This window comes from Mus musculus, chromosome 7, assembly GCF_000001635.26.
Source record: "Mus musculus strain C57BL/6J chromosome 7, GRCm38.p6 C57BL/6J".
Taxonomy (NCBI): domain Eukaryota; kingdom Metazoa; phylum Chordata; class Mammalia; order Rodentia; family Muridae; genus Mus; species Mus musculus.
The window spans coordinates 130,049,354-130,060,112 of NC_000073.6; positions in this window are offsets into that span (position 1 = coordinate 130,049,354).

Consider the following 10,759-nt stretch of genomic DNA (forward strand, 5'->3'; position numbering starts at 1 on the left):
ACAAAAAGGAGTATTATCATTTGTCAGATTATATAGAAAAGTAAGGAGCCAGATAAGAGCCATTGCTGATCCCAACAAGAAAGCTTACTCCTTGCTGGGATAGCCTCTGAGCACCGCCAGTTCATCTCCTTATATGAAATAAACCTTAAGAGGCAGATCTTAAGACTACTTGAAGGTACTTTCTCCAGGGGCAGGGGTGCTAAGCAATCCAGAGGCAGTGAAAGTCCCCGGGGGCCTTTAATAGGCTTTCCCTGATGGAGATCATGTATGTGAATGACCCCTGGTGCCCAGCTGATGACATCACTAGATGATATAGGTCCAGGTCAAGAGGAGCCTGTGTCACCTCAGCAGCCAGTATGCCACTGAAACTGAGCTGGGAGTCCTGTACAGGGTTACAGAGACACACTTCAATGGGAGAAAGTCAGTCAACATCATCAAAGGCAGAAGGGCTTTGTGCCAGAGGACTCCTCAGTAAAATAGTCACAGACCATAACCAGGACCACCATAGACCATAACCAGGAGCCCTGGGGTATCTAAGAGTCAACATTTGCACACAGCTGGAATCTGAGAGGCAGTCCACAAAGATGGAGTGCCCCTCTTGTGGTTGTTCTCTGTCTGCCAAATGACAATGTATTTGTTTAAAAAACAAACAAACAAACTGCATTGATCCATCGCTTTTAATTTGGAAACCATCAAGAAAACATAACTTTCCCGAGTCTCTCCAGGATCCCCCACATTTGCCCAACATTTTAAAATACTGCAATGCTACAGTTAGGCAGGTATTTGAATTATGGAAGCTGAACCCATGAAGCAAACATTTATTTTGCTTTGAATTAACTGATTATCTGGTGTTCTCTAGATGGGGCTAGGTGGGGGAGGGGTCATGTATGGGAAAACCAGAGCCCTCACTCCTTCGTGACAGTTAACTCTGACCCTGTTTAGAGCCCAGGCAGCTACTTCCGGGGCAACAAACTCACTCAGCCATGTGAGATGAATTAACTGTTTACTGCAAAGGAACATGATACTGTTGGTTCCTTCTCACACCAGAGTGGCTGTCAAATTGGAGTTAAGGGCAAGGCAATGATCCATATAATTTAGAGATGAAGGGGCAGATGGTTTGGATATAGATTCATGCCTCAATATCAAATGAAGGCTACTGACCAAGGCAGCCTGGAAGAGCTCTATGCAGAAAGATAATGATGTCTTTAAAGAAAACTTAATCTGTTGACTGCAGACATCAGCAGTTGAGAATGTTGACTCAGCCTGCTAATTTTAAGACCATAATCCATTTCTGGGAAGACAAACAGGTCTTCCCTTCCTTGGGAACACTGCTGTCCTTAAAAAGAAACCTAAGGAAAAGCCAGTTATTTCTCAATGTCATAGAGACGGCACCGTGGAAACAGAATGTGAAGCATGTAAGGACAGGCGTCTGGGACCCACTGTTAGGTGTACTGGCTCATGTGCCATATTTGCTAACCTACACATTTGGTTGATTTTTTTTCCACTTGGCCTGGTCCTGCTCTTCAGTGTGTCTTTGGTAGAAAGAGGAGCTCTTGCAAGCTGCCTCTCCACAGGATGAGGCCCATGGGACTGTCCCTTGAATTCCTGGGGCCACGGTCCTTTGAGCATCTTTCTGGACTACTTCTGTATCTCTTCCCACATAGAATGAGCACTAATACCCTCTTCAATGAAGCTCTTTGGCTTAACAGAACAAGTCATAGATCTCTCTTGGCCTCAGTTTCTTCATTTGTAAAATAAAAATTACATTTCATAAGAAGGTACAAGAAAAATATCCACATGGAAGATAAAAGTTAATGTCCAGTGTCTTTGTCACTTCCATCTATGCCATCTTTTATAAAACTTATAATGGTTTGGTATGTGTATGGATGCAGAAGCATGTGTGTGTGTGTGTGTGTGTGTGTGTGTGAGAGAGAGAGAGAGAGAGAGAGAGAGAGAGAGAGAGGCAGAGAGAGAGACAGAGAGAGAGGCAGAGAGGGACAGAGACAGAGATAGACAGACAGACAGACAGACAGACAGACAGACAGACAGACAGACAGAGAGAGACAGAGAGACAGCAACAGAGACTTCTCATATAGCCCAGTCTGGTCTTGAACTGACTATCCTGCCTCTCTTCTCTGAGTGCTGAGATTTCCAGCATTCAACTCCATATTTATCTTAGAGTGTATATTTTTGCTGTGTTGTTTTACCTATTCCTCAAAAATCACTTCGTGTCTCTGGAAAACACCTTATTCACTTTTGTAGCCACAGACCTAAGCACAAAAGCCTTGAACAGAGTAGGACACAAGGCTCAATGAAGGGCTTACGATGATCCTGACTTAGGAGAGTGATGAATATCCAAAACTTACTTGTTCCAGACAGTTGTCAAGTTATTAGAGATAGGGAATAAGAACTGTTAGGAATGCTTTAGTCTAAGGAACATGTTAGACAGTGGGTAAGAGAAAGAAACAAGCCAGTATCCCATGATGCTTTCATTTGGGAAAGTCATGATTATATACAGTGCACAGAGATGGATGGGTGGATAGGTGGGCGATGCACAGCCCACATATGGTATTTTTGAAACAAATCTACCAGAAAGCTCATATAGGTCAAAGAAGCATTAAACTATACATCTGGGTCTTCTCTTGCCACTCACTGATATTTACTGACCTTTTTTTGTGTGTCTCTGAAGACTTGAGGTTCCTACAGCAGCTCTTAGGGAATAGCAAGAGCACCCAGTGCTGACAGACAGCTGGTCATCCTGTTGGCGACTGTGGGGCCGATTATCCTACCTGCCTGGGCTTGAGGTGGCCGACAGCATATCCCTAGGTTTGAAAAAGCAAAGAAGTCCTCAGTGAATATTTATCATCAAAACGAGCCATGTCAAGGGCTCCAACGCCTTAGACCCTTTGCAGAAAATATCAACCACAGCTTGCTCCCACTGATGACTGCAATCTAAACCTGTTCTCCTATAAATACCTCCTACTGAGATTAGCTGAACAGCGATGTACAATAAACCCACCTCCTCACCCAGCAGCAGTGATGAGCATGCTGAGTTTCCCAGCTGCTGGGCGTGTCTCCATCAGATCACATGACCTGCCCAACCCTAGCTTTTCACTATGTGTATCTGCCATGTCTTCAGTTCCCATCACCCCAGCTAGGTCAACACTTAAGCTGTGCAGGTTGTGGCCACTGCTTGCTCCTCCCTCCCCTCCCTTCTGCTCTCTGTCCAGGACACTTGTTTGGCTTCCATGTGCCTCGTCCCACCTGGCCAGTTTGAATGACATAACCAATGTTCTACCCCTGCAAAAGAAGAGGTGGACTTCTCTGGGTACCAATGCAGCGCTCCCTTGTTTGGTACGAAGTCATTGGACTCTGCAGAATGCATTGCCAAGGAATCATTTGTTTCTCTCAATTCGCCACAGAATCCCCGCCCCAAATAAAATGAGAAGGGCCTTGTTTTATTTTTAAATAAATGAAGTGCCTTTTAAGTCCAGGATCTCAAAGTGCTCTTAGAATGTGTCATATTTATCCCTCCATGTAAGGGGTTTTGTTCGAAACAAAGGACAGACAGGAAAATCAAAGTGTCTTGACCAGGAGGACAGCCCCTGTCCTCAAGTGACCCAGGTAAAAAGCAAGGACTCAGGATGTCCCACCTAGTGAATGCCTTGTACAGAATACCCAGGTTCTAATTTCCCCCTCAGAGCTCCCCCGTGTCCCTCTGCTTTATAACTCCATCTTACTCTACCATTGAGGTCTCCTGACCCACTCTACTCCTGGGAACTCCCCTGAAATCAGGTAGGAGTGGCCAGACTCCAGCAGACCCCCAATCACTGTCCATGCTCACCATTTCTTGAACACTTCAATGATTGCCCTGGTGGAGGCAGGGTGCACCCTCCCTCATCTCTACCTACTAGAGAGCCATCTACCTTCCAAGAGGCAAGTCCACCATCATTTTCTCTATGAAGCCTTCTCAAATCTTTCTGGCTCTCAAACGTATTTGCTCCATAAGTAACATTTGTAGGTAACTATACTGCACATGCTGTTTGCGTTGTGTCCACCTCACTGACCTATGTTCCTTGAGTTCTCAGTAATGACTCTGGGTCACAAAGTCTCATCCAGTCTTTGTGGGGACAGAATGCAAATTTGGGGCCTCACACAGAAATGTTTACTGAATGAATGAATGAATGAACTAATAAATAAATAAGAAAGTAAATGACTCATTGGCAAGGGCTGCTCTTCAACACAAATTCTCTTCCATCACAAGTGCAGTGACTGTAAACGTGAGGGACTCAATTTTTTTTTCATCTTTGTGGTTGAATTCTTACTCTCTCAAACTAGATTTTTTTTATTAAAACACCTTTCAAAGGTCCCCTAGGTTTTGTTAATAAGACTAATGGAAATTTCATTTCCACCATCGCTACCTTCTAATGGAATTTTCTAGAGGAGCTTTTCTTTCCTTTATTACTCTTTTAGGCAAAACAGTCTCTTTCTTTTATGTCAATAACTTTGAACGTGCAGAAACACTGATTCTAAAGAATAACACAAGCCAAAACTGTCATTTAAGAAATCTTAAATCTTAGAGATAGTAAGAGAAAAGGGATTAAGGCCACATCCCTATAATTAGGATATTTCCAGTGAGTAAGCTACTTGGCAGCCTGTATGGAGATTTCTGAATAGACTTCACTCCTAAAAACTTGAGGCCAGGTGAGCTAGCTGAACACTAATGCACATCTGGGTTTTAATGCGCAGAATCTCTCTCAAGCCATCATTATAGTCAATAATAATTCATACCTTTATAAGATGAGAAATTAAAGAACCAGAGAACATTTTAAAAAATTAATTAATTCAGAGCAATTGTGATAAAAACTGCATGGTACTGGTATACTGACAGACAAGTAGACCAATGGAATAGAATTAAAGACCCAGAAATGAACCCACACACTTATGGTCACTTGATCTTCGACAAGGGAGCTAAAACCATCCAGTGGAAGAAAGACAGCATTTTCAACAATTGGTGCTGGCACAACTGGTTGTTATCGTGTAGAAGAATGCGAATCGATCCATACCTATCTCCTTGTACTAAGGTCAAATCTAAGTGGATCAAGGAACTTCACATAAAACCAGAGACACTGAAACTTATAGAGGAGAAAGTGGGAAAAAGCCTTGAAGATATGGGCACAGGGGAAAAATTCCTGAATAGAACAGCAATGGCTTGTCCTGTAAGATCGAGAATTGACAAATGGGACCTCATGAAACTCCAAAGCTTCTGCAAGGCAAAAGACACCGTCAATAAGACAAAAAAGGCCACCAACAGATTGGGAAAGGATCTTTACCTATCCTAAATCAGATAGGGGACTAATATCCAACATATATAAAGAACTCAAGAAGGTGGACTTCAGAAAATCAAATAACCCCATTAAAAAATGGGGCTCAGAGCTGAACAAAAAATTCTCACCTGAGGAATACCGAATGGCAGAGAAGCACCTGAAAAAATGTTCAACAACCTTAATCATCAGGGAAATGCAACTCAAAACAACCCTGAGATTCCACCTCACACCAGTCAGAATGGCTAAGATCAAAAATTCAGGTGACAGCAGATGCTTGCGAGGATGTGGAGAAAGAGGAACACTCCTCCATTGTTGGTGGGATTGCAGGCTTGTACAACCACTCTGGAAATCAGTCTGGTGGTTCCTCAGAAAATTGGACATAGTACTACCGGAGGATCCAGCAATACCTCTCCTGGGCATATATCCAGAAGATGTCCCAACCGGTAAGAAGGACACATGCTCCACTATGTTCATAGCAGCCTTATTTATAATAGCCAGAAGCTGGAAAGAACCCAGATGCCCCTCAACAGAGGAATGGATACAGAAAATGTGGTACATCTACACAATGGAGTACTACTCAGCTATTTAAAAGAATGAATTTATGAAATTCCTAGCCAAATGGATGGACCTGGAGGGCATCATCCTGAGTGAGGTAACACATTCACAAAGGAACTCACACAATATGTACTCACTGATAAGTGGATATTAGCCCCAAACCTAGGATACCCAAGATATAAGATACAATTTGCTAAACACATGAAACTCAAGAAGAATGAAGACTGAAGTGTGGACACTATGCCCCTCCTTAGAATTAGGAACAAAACACCCATGGAAGGAGTTACAGAGACAAAGTTTGGAGCTGAGATGAAAGGATGGACCATCTAGAGACTGCCATATCCAGGGATCCACCCCATAATCAGCTTCCAAACGCTGACACCATTGCATACACTAGCAAGATTTTATCGAAAGGACCCAGATGTAGCTGTCTCTTGTAAGACTATGCCGGGGCCTAGCAAACACAGAAGTGGATGCTCACAGTCAGCTATTGGATGGATCACAGGGCTCCCAATGGAGGAGCTAGAGAAAGTACCCAAGGAGCTAAAGGGATCTGCAACCCTACAGGTGGAACAACATTATGAAGTAACCAGTACCCCGGAGCTCTTGACTCTAGCTGCATATGTATCAAAAGATGGCCTAGTCGGCCATCACTGGAAAGAGAGGCCCATTGGACACGCAAACTCTATATGCCCCAGTACAGGGGAACGCCAGGGCCAAAAAGTGGGAATGGGTGGGTAGGGAAGTGGGGGGGAGGGTATGGGGGACTTTTGGGATAGCATTGGAAATGTAATTGAGGAAAATATGTAATAAAAATATTTTTAAAAATTAATTAATTAAGATGAACTTTTGACAATAAAAAGCAAACCTCAGCATGGACCCTGGGAGCAGTTCTTTTGGTCACCAACAACTTCCTACCACATCACAGCAATGGTACTTCTAGCTGTTTTTTAAAAAACATATTTTGAAACACCTTGATCTTGTCCTGTTAAGAAGTTTCTTCAGAGGCAGGGGACAGGAGTGTGTGTGTGAAATTCCAGGAAAAGTGAGTTACCTCTAAATTTAAGTAATTGTCACCTAGGTGTGTGATGAGTGGCTGTTGTCTGCCAGAACCAACGTGATGCTATGGTTTCTCATTGCCAAAAGGAATATGCTCTTCTGTGATGGGCTTGACCAGGTATACTGGCACGGATGAAAAGGATGCCCGTGAGCTGCACAGTCCTCCTCTCTGGCTCCCTCATCGGTCATATCGAAGAGAGTCACTTCTCTCTGTTTCGGTTCTGCCTCACCTTGCCTTTTGCTTTGTTGGTTTGTTTTGTTTTTTATGTTCTTTTTCATTGATATAAAAATACAGAGAACATCATCACATCTACCATTTTAACCAATTTAAACCTCAGAAGTCAAGCATTTTGTGCATCCCCACTGCTCAGCCACCATAGGTCACTGGTCTCTTTTCTGGTTCTATAGTTACCTCCTTGGGATATTTCAAAAGAAAGGGATGATATGATATCTGAGCCAGTTGGCCCGGTTTCTTTTACTTAGCATAGTGCTTCCAAGTTTACCTGCCCTTTTGTGGCTGAAGGGTATTCTGCTGGGTCAGGGAGACACAATTGTTTGCCTGTATCTGTAGGGTCTAGTAGTCCACATCTTGGGACGTTACTGGTTTAGGAAATTATGACACCAGCATAGGAATAGTTTGCTTAAGGGGAATCAAGCTCAAAGATAGGAAAATCACCTAAGAAGTAACAAATGAATCTTAGATTCTAGTAATTCTGGCTGGAGGCCTGAAGTCTAAAGCCTGAAGCCTGTGTATAATATGAGTAACTGCTCACATAGGAACACATGCGTATGAAATGACATATAAATGCAAATCTTACATTCTAATTTGCTTAACCCATGGTGATTCATATTAGCAAAAGTGTACAAATACCTTGAACGTGAGACTGGCTAAAGAAATCATGGTGGCAACCCTCTATGTTGAGTGCTCTGTAGCATTTCAAAGACTATTCTTAGAAAACGGGAAAGCCCATGCTAAAGCCTAAAGCATCACAAACATTTAGGTGTTCCTTTATTGTATTCATTCACTTATTTTTTTTTATGTCCGGGTGTTTTGCCTACATGTGTGTCTGTGCACCATGCGCATGTCCGATACCTGTGAAGGCCAGAAAAGGGCACTAAATCTCCCTAAAATGGGAATGCTAGGAATCAACCTTGGTTCCTCTGGACAAACAGCTAGTGTTCTTAACTGCTGAACCACCTAGCCCACATTTGAATATTTTTAACTTATTGTCTCCTTTAAAAGTGTGTGTAAATGCTATGCTAACAAAAGGCGTAATTCAGAACAGAGTAATCATTGAACAATCTCTTTTCGAAACTAATTTTCTGAATTTTTCCATCTATGTCTTTTAGCGTCGGCCATAAGTTAATAGATTGGGGGAAAAAAACCAACAAATGCATAGCTAGAAAGCTACTCCTCCCCCAGCACCCAAAGCCTGCCCACAGACCTGGGAACTCTCAGTCACACAAGCCTGGTCACTATATCTGCAGTAGTCAATCCTTTTTGTCAGTAAAAGAAAATCCATCCTCCCCATAGAAGAAAGGGGACCCTCCTCCCAAGCCTCGTCTCTTCTGAGTTTCTCTTCCATGGTGCCTTCCTCCCCCATATCTGCTTGAGAACTTTCATCTGACTTTGCAGGCTGACCCCTCCTCCTTTCCCATAGAACTTCTGAACCCTGACTGCCCTTTCCTGCTGAACATAGATGTGGTGTTTCCCGAACGCTACCTTGAGAACGAAGAACTTGGCCGTTATGCCAAGACAGGAAGGAATCCTCGATAACTAGTGTTGTGTGTCTCTAGAAGTCATTCTGGTGGGGAGTTTGGAAGAGCAAAGATTTCTTTTACTCTGTCTCAGAGCACAGAACACACAGAACCAAAGTCGAGTGTCTGCTTTCTTTTTTCCTTCCCTGGTGACTTCTCCTCCTGAGGTAATCTAGCCAAGATTTGGCCCACATGGTAGAATTAAAGCATATGGACCCAGATATAATCCCTGGTTTCTCATTTAGATCCTTTGGTAAGGGACTCAGTGAAGGGTTCTACCTACAAGTCTCAAGAAAAGCATTTCGCTGCAGAGTCCGAGTGAGGGGGAGCCCTTGGATCCGTGTGACTGAAGGGCTATTCACTGAGCTGTGTTCACGTGGTGCGGAAGTACAGCTAGACCAAACTGAAATAGGGCTGCTGTAAATCTTCCCAGAAAACCAACTCCAACGTGTCTAGTTCTTCTGGAGCCAATCCAGCGCAATCAATGGTAGACGCAGGATTAATGTAACAGTGAGAGAGGAGCCCCCGCCTACGTACTGTGCAAAGTGATTTATATCAGCAGGAGGCTTCGAACTCGTGTTTGGGTTCTTTATTAAATTGCCTGAAGGGTATTTGATTTTCCAAAATGGAATCAAAACCTTCACCAAAACTGAAAGGAGTTTATTTCTCACGAGGGATTGTAAATGCCTGTCCTTTCCGAGAGACCTCTCAGTGCTCACAGCCAACCTTCTCATCTCCAGCTCAGCCCCACTCTCCCCTGCCCACCTGCTCTCTTCCCACCTCTGGCTCTGGCTCAAGTCAAGACCTTCAGCAGGTCAGGCTCAGTTCTAGGTCACGGGCTATGCATATATCTTCACTTCTCCTTCCTGTGTCTTTGGGGATCAGTTTAAATATTACTTCCAGAGGCAAGGAGTGGGGCTCTACACAGATCCCCCACCTGACGGTCTAAGTATGATTCCTTGGTTGTGTTCCCACAGAGCATCTTAGGCTTCATGTTTAGAGCAGTTTCCACAGTCTGAAGTGAAACGTTGGTAAGGTTATTTATTTGAAGTTTAGCCTTTCAACTAGGAAGTGAAGCTTGCAAAATCTGGAAACACGGCTATTTTGCTCACCCCGGGAAGTAGCTTAGTAAATATTTGTAGACGGGACAATCAAGGACAACTTTCCAATCTTGGACTCAGACGCTCGCTACCCCAGCCTCTGGGCTTGAGTCTCACTTTCTGACAGTTTCCATTGCCCAACCTGCATATTTAAAAGAAAGACGAAACTTAGCCCACCTTGTTTGGGCACTACTGGGACTCTCACATGTTTACTGGGAAACTCTGAGACATGTAGAGAACCAAACCACTATTACCATGCCTTCCAAATTCCCCAAAGAAAAATATGATCACATGTAGTAGTGTCCTGCGAGTGTGTCTGCTGGAACAAAAATACTCTCCAGGGTGTCTGTTTATGTCCTAAATTTTACGGTTCTTTTGGAAATCCAAATGAGCAGCAAAATGAATGTGGAAATGGCTACCCCACTGGCTCCTACCAGAGGAAACACAAATGTGCCACACACAAGACAAATCAAAGCACTGATTTTCATAAGAAACCCAACATGGCTGCCACAGGAAAGGTCAAACAACCGCTTTTGGAAGCCAGGTATAAAATGAGGTTTGTTTTTTTTTAAAAAAAAAAATGGGATTTTAGCCTCCTATAATTCCCTACATCTCAATAAACAGCTCCTTTCCATCTGCTGCTGATACGTACGTGTTCCCTCTGATCATGTTCTCAGGCGTCAACAGATAAAGCATGGCTCCTTTGATCTCAAAGCACTGATTGTCGTCAGTTGCCCACGCTTTGGACACGTTCCCTTTGAAAGGCCATCCAACAAATTGGAACAGTTACAAGGCTAGTGTTACAAATGTGGCCAGACTCTAAGGCCCCTGCCTAAGAGTGGACCTGAATGGGTTTCACCAAATAGTGCCAGATTCCTGACAAAAATAATAATATATATATAAGAAGAAGAAGAAGAAGAAGGAGAAGAACCCACCCCCACCTGTTTACCCCATTCTGCT